The following is a 20,997-nucleotide window of genomic DNA, read 5'->3' on the forward strand; positions in this document are numbered from 1 at the left end:
TGAACATCTTGGCCATGTTCTGTTATAATCTCCACCCGGCACAGCCAGAAGAGGGCTGGCCACCCCTCATAGCCTGGTTCCTCTCTAGGTTTCTCCCTAAGTTTTGGCCTTTCTAGGGAGTTTTTCCTAGCCACCGTGCTTCTACACCTGCATTGCTTGCTGTTTGTGGTTTTAGGCTGGTTTTCTGTACAGCACTTTGAGATATCAGCTGATGTAAGAAGGGCTATATAAATACATTTGATTTGATTTGATTGCCTGGCCACATCTGCAGTCATCATGCCTCCTTGCAGCATGCCTAACACGGAACCCAAACCGGCTGCGCGAGTGCGCCATCGTGCGCCTTCGTGCATACATTTATTTTGTCCCCCTACACCAAACTCGATCACGACACGCAGGTTAACATATCAAAACAAACTCTGAACCAATTACATTAATTTGGGGACAGGTCGAAAATCATTTAACATTTATGGCAATTTAGCTTGCTAGCTAATTTGTTCTCGGATATAAACATTAGGTTGTTATTTTACCTGAAATGCACAAGTTCCTCTACTCCAACAATTATTCCACACATAAAAACGGTCAACCAAATCGTTTCTAGTCATCTCTCCTCCTTCCAGGCTTTTTCATCGTTTAACTTATATGGTGATTGGCAACTAAACTTTCATAGTATTACCATGACAACCAGCAACAGTTCGTCTTTCAATCACCCACATGGGTATAACCAATGAGGAGATGGCACGTGGGTACCTGCTTCTATAAACCAATGAGGAGCCCTTGGCAACGCAGACGCGCGCGAGCAGTGTGGGTGCAATAATTGAATAACATAGATTCCTAAATGTATTTTGCGACGCGAGCGGTGTAGTCAGGGTATAAGGCACGTTTACACAGGTGAGCAGGGACCCTGGGCATCTTTCTTTTGGTGTTTTTCAGAGTCAGTAGAAAGACCTCTTTAGTGTCCTAAGTTTTCATAACTGTGACCTTAATTGCCTACCGTCTGTAAGCTGTTAGTGTCTTAACGACCACTCCACAGGTGCGTGTTCATTAATTGTTTATGGTTCATTGAACAAGCATGGGAAACAGTGTTTAAACCCTTTAAAATGAAGATCTGTGAAGTAAATTGCATTTTTACGAATGATCTTTGAAAGACAGCGTCCTGAAAAAGGGATGTTTCTTTTTTTGCTAAGTTTATCTTGTAGTAGGCTAGACAAACTAATTTTCACAATTTCAGTTATATCATCAAAATCAGAGAACATTTTTGTGCTCATTCAGAATTTTTTACCTGATTTAGTAGAATCCTGTTGAAAATGTATGTTAAAAGTATCATTTATAGTCCTAAAACATTAGTTGAAATTGATACTGTTGCTGCTTCCTGTTGTCATGGATTGGAGAGCCATTTATGACAGTTGGATCAAGTAGCCCATGTCAGCTAATGTTTTTTAGGTAGGTGTTTTAGCCCATTGATTTTGTTGTAATGTTTGAGTCACTCAGATATCACATGAACACATGGCAAAATGTATAGAATTGCAGGAAATGAGCTGTAAATCTGCTAAATTCTCTCCACCAACAAGAGGGGTGTGAACAGTTTGTGTCATGAACAGTACTTGTGGCCATAGAAATAGACGTGGCGTATGTTGCTGAGGGGGTGGGGGGAGGGGAGGGGAGGTTGCATGGGTCGCGAGGTGGGGGTTTGTTACTGCGCTGATAAATGACAATATCCATACAGCCCTTTGTCACCTAGGAAATCTGTGTTACCGGACCTTCTCAAATTATATTTGAGTATCCCTGCCTTAATCTAAATTATAATAGACATTTCATCACAAGGGGCAAATACAGAGATTGTCTGTACTGCCCAATCATATTAATTTGACCAATCAGGAACGTCCTTTCAAACTCAGTGTTTTCACCTTTGATACAAGCCTCCTTAGCGCAGTAGGTAGCGCGTCAGTCTCATAATCTGAAGGTCGTGAGTTCGATCCTCACAGGGGGCATTGGCTTTTTCATGTACCTCTTTTTAGCTTTTGCAAGATTGTATTACACATGCCCTATCCCAAAACAACTCCCATCCCTTAGCCCTACGGCCTAGGCAATTGCGTAGGAGAGAACTGCAGTACTAAGCAGATTCTATTTCCTTGATCCTCAGTCTGTGTGACCTATTGACATTTTCATACTAAAGTACGGACATATACAATGTCTGTTTTGATGACTGTTTTTGCCCACCAACTAGTTATATCATAGAGCCTGACCGATATGGCTTTTTCTTCGTCTGATTACAATTTTTGGGGCGACAAAACTTACCGATACTGATATATCTCCCAATCTAGGCTATTCTTTTACAGTGGTGGAAGAAATATATCTATATGTCACACTGAGTTCTCATAAATTGCCATCCAAAAAGGCAATGGTCAGAGAAATATGCTTCAACTTTTGAATTCGTACACTGTGACCATAATGACACATGTTAAAAATGGCCACAAGTGTTCAGATAAGCATGAGAGTCCCGTTTTTATTGGTTATCGATATATCGGTAAACGGCTAATATCGATGTATCGGTGAAATGAAGTTGAAGGCAAGTATTAATGAAGTTGAGAGCAAGTATTATGTGATATGACCCTACACAAGGGTCATAAACTCAATTTATATTGTTGTTGTTTTTGATGACCAATTATATTTTGTGTTTGATATCAAATTGAACAATCAGAAATGTTTTTTTCAAAATGCCTCAGCGCAGTATGTAGCTATCTCATAATCTGAAGGTTGTCAATTCACTCCTCACAGGGTTTTTGTAGCTCTTCCAACCGCGTAGAATGGCAGGAAATTAGCTTTAAATTTGCTAAATTCTCTCCATCAACAAGAGGGGTGTGAATATTTTGTGTCGTGAACAGTACTTGTGGCCATAGAAAAGACGTGGCATATGTTGCTGAGGGGGTGGGAGGAGGGGAGGGGAGGGGAGGTCGCATGGGTCGCGAGGTGTTTTTTTAAATTTACTGCGCTTATAAATGACAATATCTATACAGCCCTTTGTCACCTAGGAAATCTGTGTTACCGGACCTTCTCAAACAATATTTGAGTATCCTTGCCGTAGTCTAAACTATAATAGACATTTCAGCGCAAGGGGCAAATACGTGATTGTCTGTACTGCCGAATCATATTACCTAATCATATCGATATGATCAAAGTCACCAATCAGGAACGTCGTTTCAAACTCAGTGTTTTTATTTCTCTTATAAGTCTCCTTAGCGCAGTAGGTAGCGCGTCAGTCTCATAATCTGAAGGTCGTGAGTTCGATCCTCACAGGGGGCAGTGAATTTTTCATGTACCTTTTTTTAGCTTTTGCAAGATTGTTATTCTTATTCTTATATTCTTATTGTGTTACTTTTTATTATTACTTTTTATTTTAGTCTATTTGGTAAATATTTTCTGCACTGTTGGTTAAGGGCTTGTAAGTAAGCATTTCACGGTAAAGTCTACAGTTGTATTCGGCGCATGTGGCAAATAAAGTTTGATATCAACTTTTTGATATCTCCCAATCTAGGTTTTACAGTAGGGATTTTTTTTTTTTTTTTTAAATATGTCACACTGAGTTCTCACAAATTGCCATCCAAAAGGGCAATTGTCAGAGAAATATGCTTCAAATTTTGATTTCGTACACTGTGACAATAATGACACATCTTAAAAATGGCCACAAGTGTTCAGATAAGCATGAGAGTCCCGTTTTTCATTCTATTTATTGAATATTGGTTATCGATATGTCGGTAAAAGGCTGATATCGATGTATCAGTGAAATGAAGTTGAAGGCAAGTATTAATCAAGTTGAGAGCAAGTATTATGTGATATGACCCTACACAAGGGTCATAAACTCAATTTTTATTGTTGTTGTTTTTCATGACCAATAATATTTGTGTTTGAAATCAAATTGACCAATCAGAAATGTTTTTTCAAAATGCCTCAGCGCAGTATGTAGCTACAGTATTTCATAATCTGAAGGTTGTCAATTCACTCCTCACAGGGGGCAGGGTTTTTGTAGCTCTTCCAACCGAAGCAATACAACATGACCATAGCCCCAACATGACCATACCCCACAAGACATGGCACCAGAGGTCTCTTCACAGTCCCCAAGTCCAGAACAGACTATGAGAGGTGCACAGTACACCCTGTTGCCTAGGCACGGAGAGCACTGTTCACTCTTGGAGATTAGCCCCTCGCTTTGCGCTGTTTGTTCTTACGGATGTCAGCCTAAAATGCTACTTCCAAAATGTGTATTGCTGAGTCTACCTTTAAGTCACACACCTTTTCAGCCCAGACAGCCATACAAGTTATTACAGGATCAGGGCTAGGGGTTGATTTGGGATTGGGCAACACTATTTTAAATATAATTAAGTTGAAGGCAAGTATTATGTAAATTATTTTATGGTTTCTAAAACTACTCTCAAACCTACAAGTAAAATCCTTATCACAAGTGCGTTTTCTGTCATTTTAGATGACCAATTAAAATAATAATTGATATTGAATTGACCAATCATGAATCCTATTTCAAGATTAATGTTTTTGTCGTTTAGATATACGCCTCCTTAGCGCAGTAGGTAGCGCGTCAGTCTCATAATCTGAAGGTCGTGAGTTCGATCCTCACAGGGGGCAGACATTTTGTAGAGGAGCAATACAACATGACCATAGCCGTTGCACCTAGAGGAGAGTGTAGGTATAATATATAATAGACAAACTCATTTTCACAATTTCAGTTATATTATCAAAATCAGAGAATGTTTTTGGGCTCATTCAGAAGTTTTTAGAATCCGTTGAATATGTATGTTAAAAGTATCATTTTTATTCCTAAAACATTAGTTGAAAATGATACTGTTTCTGCTTCCTATTGTCATGGATTTTTTAATTACAGCCGTGTCAAAACACCGGTTTTAAATTCATAATCAATACGCTGAAATAGGTTGTGATATTTTGAAGACCAAAACATAAAAATGACTCTCTACACACTTGTGTTCAGATTACTTGTATTCAGCTAAATTAGTACCTTCTAAACTGCACATGCATCAACATTTGACAAGCGTCCACTCTAAACTGTAATTGATTAGCTTGTTCTACTGTAATCAGTAGCATGCACAAATGAATCACTCACATCAACATTGTATTGAAATCAATGGATCTGGAGCAATAAGCTTGGTGACATGTTACGTTAGGATTGTTCTAAAAGACAAACCACAACGAATTTAGGGATGTTAACAGGTTAGCTGATAATTGGTTAGGTGCCGAAAATACATTTGGCCGGTCATGCTTATCGGTTTATAGGTTAATTTGCATAATTTAGTGCATACAGAGCCTAGTTTGAGGAACGGAGTATCGTATCACCTGTCAGACAACGCAAGAGTAGCTCCTCACTGGAGTGAAACGTGCTTTTGTAAACCCATTCATTGCGCAACAAATAACAATTCTAAATTTAATCGTGATGGCCACGATTAAAGCACAATGCGTTTTTGAGTATTTCAATTAAATGTTAAATGTGTCAATTAAATGTGTCAAGGACAAAATTATACATCCGATTAGTCAGCATTTTTTCCTTTGTCAAGATAATCCATCCACTTGACAGGTGTGGCATATCAAGAAGCTGATTTAACAGCATAATCATTACACAGGTGCACGTTGTGCTGGGGGCAATAAAAGGCCACTAAAATATGCAGTTTTGTCACGCAACACAATGCCACAGACGTCTCATGTTTTGAGGGAGTGTGCAATTGGCACGTTGACAGCAGGAATGTCCACCAGAACTGTTTCCAGATTATTTAATGTTAATTCCTCTACCACAAGCCGCCTCCAACATTGTTTAAGAGAATTTGGCCGTATGTCCAACCTGCCTCACAACCGCAGACCACGTGTAACCACGCCAGCTCAGGACCTCTCAATCCAGCTTCTTCACCTGCAGAATCGTCAGATGGGGGAGGGCGGGGTGCTGAGAAGTATTTCTGTCTGTAATAAAGTCCTTTTGTGGGGAAAACTCATTCTGATTGTCTGGGCCTGGCTCCCCAGTGAGTGGGCCTGGCTCCCAAGTGGGTGGGCCTTTGTTCTCCCAGGCCCCTGCCCAGCTATGTGAAATCCATAGATTAGGGCCTAATGGATTTATTTCATTTGACTGATTTCATTTTCATCCTGCCTGCAAGAGTAAACCTTAACATCTATGGCATTAGGGCGCGAGCCTCCTCGTCTATTTGTTTGTGGCCAGCGACTTTTATACATAGAGCGCTCCAAATTATCCGTGCCATTTGAGTTTGAAAATGCTAAAAATTCCTGCAACGGACAGGCAAGTATGATAAAATGAACTGTGTAACGTGTAAGAATGTGTAATGACACAACATTTAATGCGGTGAAAATTCAAGCTTTTGTAAGGTAGTAAATTAGTGCAATATATAATAATTTAATATGGCAAAATAAATCAACATGCCAATTTAGGATGATAGTGCATGTTGCCCACTCACAAAGTATTACAATAATTTTTTTCTCTCACTCATTTAAACATTTAGAGAGTTAAAAATGTTCTCAAACACAATTTAACCAGGCGTTCTAGACTAGAGCTTCTAGACTAGAGCTTCCATAGTGTCTGTGCAGCAGCTTGAACGTTCAATGTCCATATTTCTAGCTAATTAGTGATCTCCAAAGTTATGAATTCTAGACATATACTAAATAAATACTAGCTACAAAACAAATTTACATAATAAAAAACATAAAAACATGTCACTACTCTCTCTTGCACATGTATATATTTCCTTTTTTTTTTTACTGCTTTTTATTACTTATTTGTGTATATTTTTGATAAATGTGTATTGCACAGTTGAGGAGAGCTTGCAAGTAAGCATTTCACTGTACCGTTTACACCCTATATCATTAGCACTTGACCAATAAACTTTGTTTTCATTTGATTTGAAGCAGCTTGTGTTTAAAGGCTATTGGACACCTATGATACTAGGAAGAAGGGAAGAAGACATGGTTTTATTGTGGAGGCACAGTTTGATGGAACAGTTTCATTAAAATATGCGTCCCATCAGAACATGCCTCCCCTATAGATCTGAACCTGTGAAAATCATAGCATTATGGTATTACTGTGCCTCAGAGGAGGCTGGTGGGAGAGCTATAAGAAGACGAGCTCATTGTAATGGCTGGAATGGAATAAATGGAACGCTATAAAACACATGAAATATATAGAAATCAAAAAAAATGTTTGACTTTGTTCCATTAATTCTACTCCAGCCATTACAATGAGCCCATCCTCCTGTAGCTCCTACCACCAGCCTCCACTGCGGTGCCTTCATGCTAAATGCTTGTTCATTGGCAAAGTGGAAGTTGTTATTGGTCCATTAACTAATTTACCGCCTGGTGATGTCAGTGATGTGTTTTTAGGGAACCCCATTATTATTCTGCTAATGTAAAATGTGGTTTTCTTTTACTTTCACTTTCAAACAGAGACTGCTCCAGGTAGTTGTTTGGTAAGTGTTGGTGGTATAGTAGTGAGCATAGCTGCCTTCCAAGCAGTTGACCTGGGTTCGATTCCCGGCCAACGCAACTGGGTATTTTGTTTGAATCACCCTTTGAAATGAATCTGCTAAAAGTCCAGTGGAGCTATTTTTATCTCAGTATCAAATAGGGCTGACACCATTTAGTCAACTGGTCGATAGGCTGTTGGTCTTTTTTTCGTTTAGCAGTTGACCGAAAAAAGATTTATGGCACGTCTTGATTGACGCATATCTCCTTGCTGTTTGAGGTGAAGAAATGTTATAAAATAGGCCTACCTGATTACCTCTTGTCCTTGCGCAAATAGCCTGGTATAGAGCCTACAGTTGTGTCTGCCCGGAGGTCACTGGCAGGGGAAACTGAGGGTGCAAAATATTTTATACAATGTTGCAAGTTTGTTAGCTCAAGCATCTGGCTGGACCAAGTTGATTAGTTGATACATTGTTTCAAGTTCGTTGCAGAAAGGCCATGTGTAGCCAAAGTGATTTATTTTTTATCAGGATATTTTTTTCACCTTCAGACTGTAATGATTTTATTTGTTGGCTTTATGTAGGCAATTTTTACATAGTTGGCAATGGCAATAGAAGTTACTTTTAGATTTGTGTAGTTTTCATTTAGGTTTAGATATCATTTTTATTCATCACTTGAAAATTATTTTGAGATACGAAGACTTTTAATATGAAATAAATTAAATTGTTCCACGAAAATATGCATATGAAAACCATAACTGGCACGCAGATCGGTAGAAATGGTAAGATAAGTTGTCGTGCCTCCTGAGTGGCCCAGTGTTTTAAGGCACTGCAATGCAGAGCTAGCTCTGCCACTAGAAGTCCTGGTTCAAGTCTGTTGCATCCGGCCGCAACCGGGAGACCCATGGGGCAGTGCACAATTGGTCCTGTGTCGCCTGGTTTAGGGGAGGGTTTGGCTGGCAGGGATATTCTTGTTCCATCGCGCACTAGCGATTCCTGTGGAGGGCCGGGCGCAGTGCACGCTGACACGTTCGCAAGGTGTACGTTGTTTCCTCTGACACATTGGTGCGGCTGGTTTCCAGGTTAAGTGAGCAGTGCAGCTTGGCTGGGTTGTGTTTCGGAGGACGCGTGGCTCTCAACCTTCACCTATCCAGAGTCTGTTGTGGAGATGGGACAAGACTGTAACTACCAATTGGATATCATGAAATTTGGGGGTAAAAAATCAATTGAAGGTTAATTGGTACACTAAATGGAAACTGACCCTCTGGTGTAGCCTAATTCCGGGAGCGTAATGGTGCGAAGGCCATCAGCAGCGGGAGGAGGAGATTTGAGAACAGGTTTTTTTCTTCTGGTTAGGTTATCTTGGTTTCTGGCACCCTCTTGAGTAATTTGTGTCTTCATTATTTAATCACAGTGTGCTTAATTAAAGCATCAGGCAAGCCTACATATAGTTGATTTTATTCAGTCTATATATGGAAAAATACACTTTTTAAAATTTGAACCAGTCGATTGGTCGAAAGAACAGACGGCTTTTGGTATACAAAAAATAATAATTTGTCGGGGACTTCAGCAATGGATTAGTCAAATAATTTCTGGGTAACAATCAAATACCTTACTGTGATTGTTTTCAATTAAAATGATCAAAAATGATCATAAATGACTTGTCAGTAAAGAGCAATTTGTCAAGCAAGAATTTTGCTAGGAATGTCTTGCATTGTCTGAGTGGAAAGGGGGAAAGCTGAAAACTAGCTGTTATTGGCAGAGCCGTTTGGAACTCTTTGTTATTGGTCTATTAACTAATTTACCGCCTGGTGATGTCAGTGATGTGTTTTTAGGGAACCCCATTATTATTCTGCTAATGTAAAATGTGGTTTTGTTTTACTTTCACTTTCAAACAGAGACTGCTCCAGGTAGTTATTTGGTAAGCGTTGGTGGTATAGTGGTGAGCATAGCTGCCTTCCAAGCAGTTGACCCGGGTTCGATTCCCGGCCAACGCAACTGGGTATTTTGTTTGAATCACCCTTTGAAATGAATCTGCTAAAAGTCCAGTGCAGCTATTTTTATCTCAGTATCAAATAGGGCTGACACCATTTAGTCAACTGGTCATAGGCTGTTGGTCGACTGAGAATTTTTTCGTTTAGCAGTTGCCCGAAAAAAAGATTTATGGCACGTCTTGATTGACGCATATCTCCTTGCTGTTTGAGGTGAAGAAATGTTATAAAATAGGCCTACCTGATTACTTCTTGTCCTTGCGCAAATAGCCTGGTATAGAGCCTACAGTTGTGTCTGCCCGGAGGTCACTGGCAGGGGAAACTGAGGGTGCAAAATATTTTATACAATGTTGCAAGTTTGTTAGCTCAAGCATCTGGCTGGACCAAGTTGATTAGTTGATACATTGTTTCAAATTCGTTGCCGAAAGGCCATGTGTAGCCAAAGTGATTTAATTTTTATCAGGATATTTTTTTCACCTTCAGACTGTAATGATTTTATTTGTTGGCTTTATGTAGGCCATTTTTACATAGTTGGCAATGGCAATAGAAGTTCCTTTTAGATTTGTGTAGTTTTCATTTAGGTTTAGATATCATTTTTATTCATCACTTGAAAATTATTTTGAGATACGAAGACTTTTAATATGAAATAAATTAAATTGTTCCACGAAAATATGCATATGAAAACCATAACTGGCACGCAGATCGGTAGAAATGGTAAGATAAGTTGTCGTGTTCTAAGGCACTGCAACTTTGCATCCGGCCGCAACCGGGAGACCCATGGGGCAGTGCACAATTGGTCCAGTGTCGCCTGGTTTAGGGGAGGGTTTGACTGGCAGGGATATTCTTGTCCCATCGCAAACTAGCGATTCCTGTGGAGGGCCGGGCGCAGTGCACGCTGACACGTTCGCAAGGTGTACGGTGTTTCCTCTGACACATTGGTGCGGCTGGTTTCCAGGTTAAGTGAGCAGTGCAGCTTGGCTGGGTTGTGTTTCGGAGGACGCGTGGCTCTCAACCTTCACCTATCCAGAGTCTGTTGTGGAGATGGGACAAGACTGTAACTACCAATTGGATATCATGAAATTTGGGGGTAAAAAATAAATTGAAGGTTAATTGGTACACTAAATGGAAACTGACCCTCTGGTGTAGCCTAATTCCGGGAGCGTAATGGTGCGAAGGCCATCAGCAGCGGGAGGAGGAGATTTGAGAACAGGTTTTTTTCTTCTGGTTAGGTTATCTTGGTTTCTGGCACCCTCTTGAGTAATTTGTGTCTTCATTATTTAATCACAGTGTGCTTAATTAAAGCATCAGACAAGCCTACATATAGTTGATTTTATTCAGTCTATATATGGAAAAATACACTTTTTAAAATTTGAACCAGTCGATTGGTCGAAAGAACAGACGGCTTTTGGTATACTAAAAAAAATTATTTGTCGGGGACTTCAGCAATGGATTAGTCAAATAATTTCTGGGTAACAATCAAATACCTTACTGTGATTGTTTTCAATTAAAATGATCAAAAATGACTTGTCAGTAAAGAGCAATTTGTCAAGCAAGAATTTTGCTAGGAATGTCTTGCATTGTCTGAGTGGAAAGGGGGAAAGCTGAAAACTAGCTGTTATTGGCAGAGCCGTTTGGAACTCTTTGTTATTGGTCTATTAACTAATTTACCGCCTGGTGATGTCAGTGATGTGTTTTTAGGGAATCCCATTATTATTCTGCTAATGTAAAATGTGGTTTTGTTTTACTTTCACTTTCAAACAGAGACTGCTCCAGGTAGTTATTTGGTAAGCGTTGGTGGTATAGTGGTGAGCATAGCTGCCTTCCAAGCAGTTGACCCGGGTTCGATTCCCGGCCAACGCAACTGGGTATTTTGTTTGAATCACCCTTTGAAATGAATCTGCTAAAAGTCCAGTGCAGCTATTTTTATCTCAGTATCAAATAGGGCTGACACCATTTAGTCAACTGGTTGATAGGCTGTTGGTCGACTGAGAATTTTTTCGTTTAGCAGTTGCCCGAAAAAAAGATTTATGGCACGTCTTGATTGACGCATATCTCCTTGCTGTTTGAGGTGAAGAAATGTTATAAAATAGGCCTACCTGATTACTTCTTGTCCTTGCGCAAATAGCCTGGTATAGAGCCTACAGTTGTGTCTGCCCGGAGGTCACTGGCAGGGGAAACTGAGGGTGCAAAATATTTTATACAATGTTGCAAGTTTGTTAGCTCAAGCATCTGGCTGGACCAAGTTGATTAGTTGATACATTGTTTCAAATTCGTTGCCGAAAGGCCATGTGTAGCCAAAGTGATTTAATTTTTATCAGGATATTTTTTTCACCTTCAGACTGTAATGATTTTATTTGTTGGCTTTATGTAGGCCATTTTTACATAGTTGGCAATGGCAATAGAAGTTCCTTTTAGATTTGTGTAGTTTTCATTTAGGTTTAGATATCATTTTTATTCATCACTTGAAAATTATTTTGAGATACGAAGACTTTTAATATGAAATAAATTAAATTGTTCCACGAAAATATGCATATGAAAACCATAACTGGCACGCAGATCGGTAGAAATGGTAAGATAAGTTGTCGTGCCTCCTGAGTGGCCCAGTGTTCTCAGGCACTGCAACTTTGCATCCGGCCGCAACCGGGAGACCCATGGGGCAGTGCACAATTGGTCCAGTGTCGCCTGGTTTAGGGGAGGGTTTGACTGGCAGGGATATTCTTGTCCCATCGCGCACTAGCGATTCCTGTGGAGGGCCGGGCGCAGTGCACGCTGACACGTTCGCAAGGTGTACGGTGTTTCCTCTGACACATTGGTGCGGCTGGTTTCCAGGTTAAGTGAGCAGTGCAGCTTGGCTGGGTTGTGTTTCGGAGGACGCGTGGCTCTCAACCTTCACCTATCCAGAGTCTGTTGTGGAGATGGGACAAGACTGTAACTACCAATTGGATATCATGAAATTTGGGGGTAAAAAATAAATTGAAGGTTAATTGGTACACTAAATGGAAACTGACCCTCTGGTGTAGCCTAATTCCGGGAGCGTAATGGTGCGAAGGCCATCAGCAGCGGGAGGAGGAGATTTGAGAACAGGTTTTTTTCTTCTGGTTAGGTTATCTTGGTTTCTGGCACCCTCTTGAGTAATTTGTGTCTTCATTATTTAATCACAGTGTGCTTAATTAAAGCATCAGACAAGCCTACATATAGTTGATTTTATTCAGTCTATATATGGAAAAATACACTTTTTAAAATTTGAACCAGTCGATTGGTCGAAAGAACAGACGGCTTTTGGTATACTAAAAAAAAAAATTTGTCGGGGACTTCAGCAATGGATTAGTCAAATAATTTCTGGGTAACAATCAAATACCTTACTGTGATTGTTTTCAATTAAAATGATCATAAATGACTTGTCAGTAAAGAGCAATTTGTCAAGCAAGAATTTTGCTAGGAATGTCTTGCATTGTCTGAGTGGAAAGGGGGAAAGCTGAAAACTAGCTGTTATTGGCAGAGCCGTTTGGAACTCTTTGTTATTGGTCTATTAACTAATTTACCGCCTGGTGATGTCAGTGATGTGTTTTTAGGGAACCCCATTATTATTCTGCTAATGTAAAATGTGGTTTTGTTTTACTTTCACTTTCAAACAGAGACTGCTCCAGGTAGTTATTTGTTAAGCGTTGGTGGTATAGTGGTGAGCATAGCTGCCTTCCAAGCAGTTGACCCGGGTTCGATTCCCGGCCAACGCAACTGGGTATTTTGTTTGAATCACCCTTTGAAATGAATCTGCTAAAAGTCCAGTGCAGCTATTTTTATCTCAGTATCAAATAGGGCTGACACCATTTAGTCAACTGGTCATAGGCTGTTGGTCGACTGAGAATTTTTTCGTTTAGCAGTTGCCCGAAAAAAAGATTTATGGCACGTCTTGATTGACGCATATCTCCTTGCTGTTTGAGGTGAAGAAATGTTATAAAATAGGCCTACCTGATTACTTCTTGTCCTTGCGCAAATAGCCTGGTATAGAGCCTACAGTTGTGTCTGCCCGGAGGTCACTGGCAGGGGAAACTGAGGGTGCAAAATATTTTATACAATGTTGCAAGTTTGTTAGCTCAAGCATCTGGCTGGACCAAGTTGATTAGTTGATACATTGTTTCAAATTCGTTGCCGAAAGGCCATGTGTAGCCAAAGTGATTTAATTTTTATCAGGATATTTTTTTCACCTTCAGACTGTAATGATTTTATTTGTTGGCTTTATGTAGGCCATTTTTACATAGTTGGCAATGGCAATAGAAGTTCCTTTTAGATTTGTGTAGTTTTCATTTAGGTTTAGATATCATTTTTATTCATCACTTGAAAATTATTTTGAGATACGAAGACTTTTAATATGAAATAAATTAAATTGTTCCACGAAAATATGCATATGAAAACCATAACTGGCACGCAGATCGGTAGAAATGGTAAGATAAGTTGTCGTGTTCTAAGGCACTGCAACTTTGCATCCGGCCGCAACCGGGAGACCCATGGGGCAGTGCACAATTGGTCCAGTGTCGCCTGGTTTAGGGGAGGGTTTGACTGGCAGGGATATTCTTGTCCCATCGCGCACTAGCGATTCCTGTGGAGGGCCGGGCGCAGTGCACGCTGACACGTTGGCAAGGTGTACGGTGTTTCCTCTGACACATTGGTGCGGCTGGTTTCCAGGTTAAGTGAGCAGTGCAGCTTGGCTGGGTTGTGTTTCGGAGGACGCGTGGCTCTCAACCTTCACCTATCCAGAGTCTGTTGTGGAGATGGGACAAGACTGTAACTACCAATTGGATATCATGAAATTTGGGGGTAAAAAATAAATTGAAGGTTAATTGGTACACTAAATGGAAACTGACCCTCTGGTGTAGCCTAATTCCGGGAGCGTAATGGTGCGAAGGCCATCAGCAGCGGGAGGAGGAGATTTGAGAACAGGTTTTTTTCTTCTGGTTAGGTTATCTTGGTTTCTGGCACCCTCTTGAGTAATTTGTGTCTTCATTATTTAATCACAGTGTGCTTAATTAAAGCATCAGACAAGCCTACATATAGTTGATTTTATTCAGTCTATATATGGAAAAATACACTTTTTAAAATTTGAACCAGTCGATTGGTCGAAAGAACAGACGGCTTTTGGTATACTAAAAAAAATTATTTGTCGGGGACTTCAGCAATGGATTAGTCAAATAATTTCTGGGTAACAATCAAATACCTTACTGTGATTGTTTTCAATTAAAATGATCAAAAATGACTTGTCAGTAAAGAGCAATTTGTCAAGCAAGAATTTTGCTAGGAATGTCTTGCATTGTCTGAGTGGAAAGGGGGAAAGCTGAAAACTAGCTGTTATTGGCAGAGCCGTTTGGAACTCTTTGTTATTGGTCTATTAACTAATTTACCGCCTGGTGATGTCAGTGATGTGTTTTTAGGGAATCCCATTATTATTCTGCTAATGTAAAATGTGGTTTTGTTTTACTTTCACTTTCAAACAGAGACTGCTCCAGGTATTTATTTGGTAAGCGTTGGTGGTATAGTGGTGAGCATAGCTGCCTTCCAAGCAGTTGACCCGGGTTCGATTCCCGGCCAACGCAACTGGGTATTTTGTTTGAATCACCCTTTGAAATGAATCTGCTAAAAGTCCAGTGCAGCTATTTTTATCTCAGTATCAAATAGGGCTGACACCATTTAGTCAACTGGTCGATAGGCTGTTGGTCGACTGAGAATTTTTTCGTTTAGCAGTTGCCCGAAAAAAAGATTTATGGCACGTCTTGATTGACGCATATCTCCTTGCTGTTTGAGGTGAAGAAATGTTATAAAATAGGCCTACCTGATTACTTCTTGTCCTTGCGCAAATAGCCTGGTATAGAGCCTACAGTTGTGTCTGCCCGGAGGTCACTGGCAGGGGAAACTGAGGGTGCAAAATATTTTATACAATGTTGCAAGTTTGTTAGCTCAAGCATCTGGCTGGACCAAGTTGATTAGTTGATACATTGTTTCAAATTCGTTGCCGAAAGGCCATGTGTAGCCAAAGTGATTTAATTTTTATCAGGATATTTTTTTCACCTTCAGACTGTAATGATTTTATTTGTTGGCTTTATGTAGGCCATTTTTACATAGTTGGCAATGGCAATAGAAGTTCCTTTTAGATTTGTGTAGTTTTCATTTAGGTTTAGATATCATTTTTATTCATCACTTGAAAATTATTTTGAGATACGAAGACTTTTAATATGAAATAAATTAAATTGTTCCACGAAAATATGCATATGAAAACCATAACTGGCACGCAGATCGGTAGAAATGGTAAGATAAGTTGTCGTGCCTCCTGAGTGGCCCAGTGTTCTAAGGCACTGCAACTTTGCATCCGGCCGCAACCGGGAGACCCATGGGGCAGTGCACAATTGGTCCAGTGTCGCCTGGTTTAGGGGAGGGTTTGACTGGCAGGGATATTCTTGTCCCATCGCGCACTAGCGATTCCTGTGGAGGGCCGGGCGCAGTGCACGCTGACACGTTCGCAAGGTGTACGGTGTTTCCTCTGACACATTGGTGCGGCTGGTTTCCAGGTTAAGTGAGCAGTGCAGCTTGGCTGGGTTGTGTTTCGGAGGACGCGTGGCTCTCAACCTTCACCTATCCAGAGTCTGTTGTGGAGATGGGACAAGACTGTAACTACCAATTGGATATCATGAAATTTGGGGGTAAAAAATAAATTGAAGGTTAATTGGTACACTAAATGGAAACTGACCCTCTGGTGTAGCCTAATTCCGGGAGCGTAATGGTGCGAAGGCCATCAGCAGCGGGAGGAGGAGATTTGAGAACAGGTTTTTTTCTTCTGGTTAGGTTATCTTGGTTTCTGGCACCCTCTTGAGTAATTTGTGTCTTCATTATTTAATCACAGTGTGCTTAATTAAAGCATCAGACAAGCCTACATATAGTTGATTTTATTCAGTCTATATATGGAAAAATACACTTTTTAAAATTTGAACCAGTCGATTGGTCGAAAGAACAGACGGCTTTTGGTATACTAAAAAAAAAAATTTGTCGGGGACTTCAGCAATGGATTAGTCAAATAATTTCTGGGTAACAATCAAATACCTTACTGTGATTGTTTTCAATTAAAATGATCATAAATGACTTGTCAGTAAAGAGCAATTTGTCAAGCAAGAATTTTGCTAGGAATGTCTTGCATTGTCTGAGTGGAAAGGGGGAAAGCTGAAAACTAGCTGTTATTGGCAGAGCCGTTTGGAACTCTTTGTTATTGGTCTATTAACTAATTTACCGCCTGGTGATGTCAGTGATGTGTTTTTAGGGAACCCCATTATTATTCTGCTAATGTAAAATGTGGTTTTGTTTTACTTTCACTTTCAAACAGAGACTGCTCCAGGCAGTTATTTGGTAAGCGTTGGTGGTATAGTGGTGAGCATAGCTGCCTTCCAAGCAGTTGACCCGGGTTCGATTCCCGGCCAACGCAACTGGGTAGTTTGTTTGAATCACCCTTTGAAATGAATCTGCTAAAAGTCCAGTGCAGCTATTTTTATCTCAGTATCAAATAGGGCTGACACCATTTAGTCAACTGGTCGATAGGCTGTTGGTCGACTGAGAATTTTTTCGTTTAGCAGTTGCCCGAAAAAAAGATTTATGGCACGTCTTGATTGACGCATATCTCCTTGCTGTTTGAGGTGAAGAAATGTTATAAAATAGGCCTACCTGATTACTTCTTGTCCTTGCGCAAATAGCCTGGTATAGAGCCTACAGTTGTGTCTGCCCGGAGGTCACTGGCAGGGGAAACTGAGGGTGCAAAATATTTTATACAATGTTGCAAGTTTGTTAGCTCAAGCATCTGGCTGGACCAAGTTGATTAGTTGATACATTGTTTCAAATTCGTTGCCGAAAGGCCATGTGTAGCCAAAGTGATTTAATTTTTATCAGGATATTTTTTTCACCTTCAGACTGTAATGATTTTATTTGTTGGCTTTATGTAGGCCATTTTTACATAGTTGGCAATGGCAATAGAAGTTCCTTTTAGATTTGTGTAGTTTTCATTTAGGTTTAGATATCATTTTTATTCATCACTTGAAAATTATTTTGAGATACGAAGACTTTTAATATGAAATAAATTAAATTGTTCCACGAAAATATGCATATGAAAACCATAACTGGCACGCAGATCGGTAGAAATGGTAAGATAAGTTGTCGTGTTCTAAGGCACTGCAACTTTGCATCCGGCCGCAACCGGGAGACCCATGGGGCAGTGCACAATTGGTCCAGTGTCGCCTGGTTTAGGGGAGGGTTTGACTGGCAGGGATATTCTTGTCCCATCGCGCACTAGCGATTCCTGTGGAGGGCCGGGCGCAGTGCACACTGACACGTTCGCAAGGTGTACGGTGTTTCCTCTGACACATTGGTGCGGCTGGTTTCCAGGTTAAGTGAGCAGTGCAGCTTGGCTGGGTTGTGTTTCGGAGGACGCGTGGCTCTCAACCTTCACCTATCCAGAGTCTGTTGTGGAGATGGGACAAGACTGTAACTACCAATTGGATATCATGAAATTTGGGGGTAAAAAATAAATTGAAGGTTAATTGGTACACTAAATGGAAACTGACCCTCTGGTGTAGCCTAATTCCGGGAGCGTAATGGTGCGAAGGCCATCAGCAGCGGGAGGAGGAGATTTGAGAACAGGTTTTTTTCTTCTGGTTAGGTTATCTTGGTTTCTGGCACCCTCTTGAGTAATTTGTGTCTTCATTATTTAATCACAGTGTGCTTAATTAAAGCATCAGACAAGCCTACATATAGTTGATTTTATTCAGTCTATATATGGAAAAATACACTTTTTAAAATTTGAACCAGTCGATTGGTCGAAAGAACAGACGGCTTTTGGTATACTAAAAAAAAAAATTTGTCGGGGACTTCAGCAATGGATTAGTCAAATAATTTCTGGGTAACAATCAAATACCTTACTGTGATTGTTTTCAATTAAAATGATCATAAATGACTTGTCAGTAAAGAGCAATTTGTCAAGCAAGAATTTTGCTAGGAATGTCTTGCATTGTCTGAGTGGAAAGGGGGAAAGCTGAAAACTAGCTGTTATTGGCAGAGCCGTTTGGAACTCTTTGTTATTGGTCTATTAACTAATTTACCGCCTGGTGATGTCAGTGATGTGTTTTTAGGGAACCCCATTATTATTCTGCTAATGTAAAATGTGGTTTTGTTTTACTTTCACTTTCAAACAGAGACTGCTCCAGGCAGTTATTTGGTAAGCGTTGGTGGTATAGTGGTGAGCATAGCTGCCTTCCAAGCAGTTGACCCGGGTTCGATTCCCGGCCAACGCAACTGGGTAGTTTGTTTGAATCACCCTTTGAAATGAATCTGCTAAAAGTCCAGTGCAGCTATTTTTATCTCAGTATCAAATAGGGCTGACACCATTTAGTCAACTGGTCGATAGGCTGTTGGTCGACTGAGAATTTTTTCGTTTAGCAGTTGCCCGAAAAAAAGATTTATGGCACGTCTTGATTGACGCATATCTCCTTGCTGTTTGAGGTGAAGAAATGTTATAAAATAGGCCTACCTGATTACTTCTTGTCCTTGCGCAAATAGCCTGGTATAGAGCCTACAGTTGTGTCTGCCCGGAGGTCACTGGCAGGGGAAACTGAGGGTGCAAAATATTTTATACAATGTTGCAAGTTTGTTAGCTCAAGCATCTGGCTGGACCAAGTTGATTAGTTGATACATTGTTTCAAATTCGTTGCCGAAAGGCCATGTGTAGCCAAATTGATTTATTTTTTATCAGGATATTTTTTTCACCTTCAGACTGTAATGATTTTATTTGTTGGCTTTATGTAGGCCATTTTTACATAGTTGGCAATGGCAATAGAAGTTCCTTTTAGATTTGTGTAGTTTTCATTTAGGTTTAGATATCATTTTTATTCATCACTTGAAAATTATTTTGAGATACGAAGACTTTTAATATGAAATAAATTAAATTGTTCCACGAAAATATGCATATGAAAACCATAACTGGCACGCAGATCGGTAGAAATGGTAAGATAAGTTGTCGTGCCTCCTGAGTGGCCCAGTGTTCTAAGGCACTGCAACGTTGCATCCGGCCGCAACCGGGAGACCCATGGGGCAGTGCACAATTGGTCCAGTGTCGCCTGGTTTAGGGGAGGGTTTGGCTGGCAGGGATATTCTTGTCCCATCGCGCACTAGCGATTCCTGTGGAGGCCCGGGCGCAGTGCACGCTGACACGTTCGCAAGGTGTACGGTGTTTCCTCTGACACATTGGTGCAGCTGGTTTCCAGGTTAAGTGAGCCCTGCAGCTTGGCTGGGTTGTGTTTCGGAGGACGCGTGGCTCTCAACCTTCACCTATCCAGAGTCTGTTGTGGAGATGGGACAAGACTGTAACTACCAATTGGATATCATGAAATTTGGGGGTAAAAAATAAATTGAAGGTTAATTGGTACACTAAATGGAAACTGACCCTCTGGTGTAGCCTAATTCCGGGAGCGTAATGGTGCGAAGGCCATCAGCAGCGGGAGGAGGAGATTTGAGAACAGGTTTTTTTCTTCTGGTTAGGTTATCTTGGTTTCTGGCACCCTCTTGAGTAATTTGTGTCTTCATTATTTAATCACAGTGTGCTTAATTAAAGCATCAGACAAGCCTACATATAGTTGATTTTATTCAGTCTATATATGGAAAAATACACTTTTTAAAATTTGAACCAGTCGATTGGTCGAAAGAACAGACGGCTTTTGGTATACTAAAAAAAAATATTTGTCGGGGACTTCAGCAATGGATTAGTCAAATAATTTCTGGGTAACAATCAAATACCTTACTGTGATTGTTTTCAATTAAAATGATCAAAAATGACTTGTCAGTAAAGAGCAATTTGTCAAGCAAGAATTTTGCTAGGAATGTCTTGCATTGTCTGAGTGGAAAGGGGGAAAGCTGAAAACTAGCTGTTATTGGCAGAGCCGTTTGGAACTCTTTGTTATTGGTCTATTAACTAATTTACCGCCTGGTGATGTCAGTGATGTGTTTTTAGGGAACCCCATTATTATTCTGCTAATGTAAAATGTGGTTTTGTTTTACTTTCACTTTCAAACAGAGACTGCTCCAGGCAGTTATTTGGTAAGCGTTGGTGGTATAGTGGTGAGCATAGCTGCCTTCCAAGCAGTTGACCCGGGTTCGATTCCCGGCCAACGCAACTGGGTAGTTTGTTTGAATCACCCTTTGAAATGAATCTGCTAAAAGTCCAGTGCAGCTATTTTTATCTCAGTATCAAATAGGGCTGACACCATTTAGTCAACTGGTCGATAGGCTGTTGGTCGACTGAGAATTTTTTCGTTTAGCAGTTGCCCGAAAAAAAGATTTATGGCACGTCTTGATTGACGCATATCTCCTTGCTGTTTGAGGTGAAGAAATGTTATAAAATAGGCCTACCTGATTACTTCTTGTCCTTGCGCAAATAGCCTGGTATAGAGCCTACAGTTGTGTCTGCCCGGAGGTCACTGGCAGGGGAAACTGAGGGTGCAAAATATTTT

General features: G+C 40.4%; 10 non-coding genes across 10 annotated transcripts; all 10 read left to right on the forward strand.

Moving 5' to 3' along the window:
* The first annotated feature begins 1,915 nt into the window (after positions 1-1,915).
* On the forward strand, positions 1,916-1,988 carry trnam-cau (transfer RNA methionine (anticodon CAU)). Its single transcript has one exon. It is a non-coding gene; the product is annotated as a tRNA-Met (tRNA).
* A 2,574-nt stretch (positions 1,989-4,562) lies between these two features.
* Positions 4,563-4,635, forward strand: trnam-cau (transfer RNA methionine (anticodon CAU)). The gene has a single exon. It is a non-coding gene; the product is annotated as a tRNA-Met (tRNA).
* Positions 4,636-7,488: 2,853 nt separating this feature from the next.
* On the forward strand, positions 7,489-7,560 carry trnag-ucc (transfer RNA glycine (anticodon UCC)). The gene has a single exon. It is a non-coding gene; the product is annotated as a tRNA-Gly (tRNA).
* Positions 7,561-9,403: 1,843 nt separating this feature from the next.
* Positions 9,404-9,475, forward strand: trnag-ucc (transfer RNA glycine (anticodon UCC)). The gene has a single exon. It is a non-coding gene; the product is annotated as a tRNA-Gly (tRNA).
* A 1,782-nt stretch (positions 9,476-11,257) lies between these two features.
* Positions 11,258-11,329, forward strand: trnag-ucc (transfer RNA glycine (anticodon UCC)). The gene has a single exon. It is a non-coding gene; the product is annotated as a tRNA-Gly (tRNA).
* Positions 11,330-13,131: 1,802 nt separating this feature from the next.
* Positions 13,132-13,203, forward strand: trnag-ucc (transfer RNA glycine (anticodon UCC)). The gene has a single exon. It is a non-coding gene; the product is annotated as a tRNA-Gly (tRNA).
* A 1,782-nt stretch (positions 13,204-14,985) lies between these two features.
* trnag-ucc (transfer RNA glycine (anticodon UCC)) lies at positions 14,986-15,057 on the forward strand. The gene has a single exon. It is a non-coding gene; the product is annotated as a tRNA-Gly (tRNA).
* A 1,802-nt stretch (positions 15,058-16,859) lies between these two features.
* Positions 16,860-16,931, forward strand: trnag-ucc (transfer RNA glycine (anticodon UCC)). Its single transcript has one exon. It is a non-coding gene; the product is annotated as a tRNA-Gly (tRNA).
* Positions 16,932-18,714: 1,783 nt separating this feature from the next.
* trnag-ucc (transfer RNA glycine (anticodon UCC)) lies at positions 18,715-18,786 on the forward strand. Its single transcript has one exon. It is a non-coding gene; the product is annotated as a tRNA-Gly (tRNA).
* A 1,802-nt stretch (positions 18,787-20,588) lies between these two features.
* On the forward strand, positions 20,589-20,660 carry trnag-ucc (transfer RNA glycine (anticodon UCC)). Its single transcript has one exon. It is a non-coding gene; the product is annotated as a tRNA-Gly (tRNA).
* The last annotated feature ends 337 nt before the right edge of the window (positions 20,661-20,997 follow it).

Source organism: Salvelinus alpinus, chromosome 30, assembly GCF_045679555.1.
Source record: "Salvelinus alpinus chromosome 30, SLU_Salpinus.1, whole genome shotgun sequence".
Classification (NCBI taxonomy): Eukaryota; Metazoa; Chordata; class Actinopteri; order Salmoniformes; family Salmonidae; genus Salvelinus; species Salvelinus alpinus.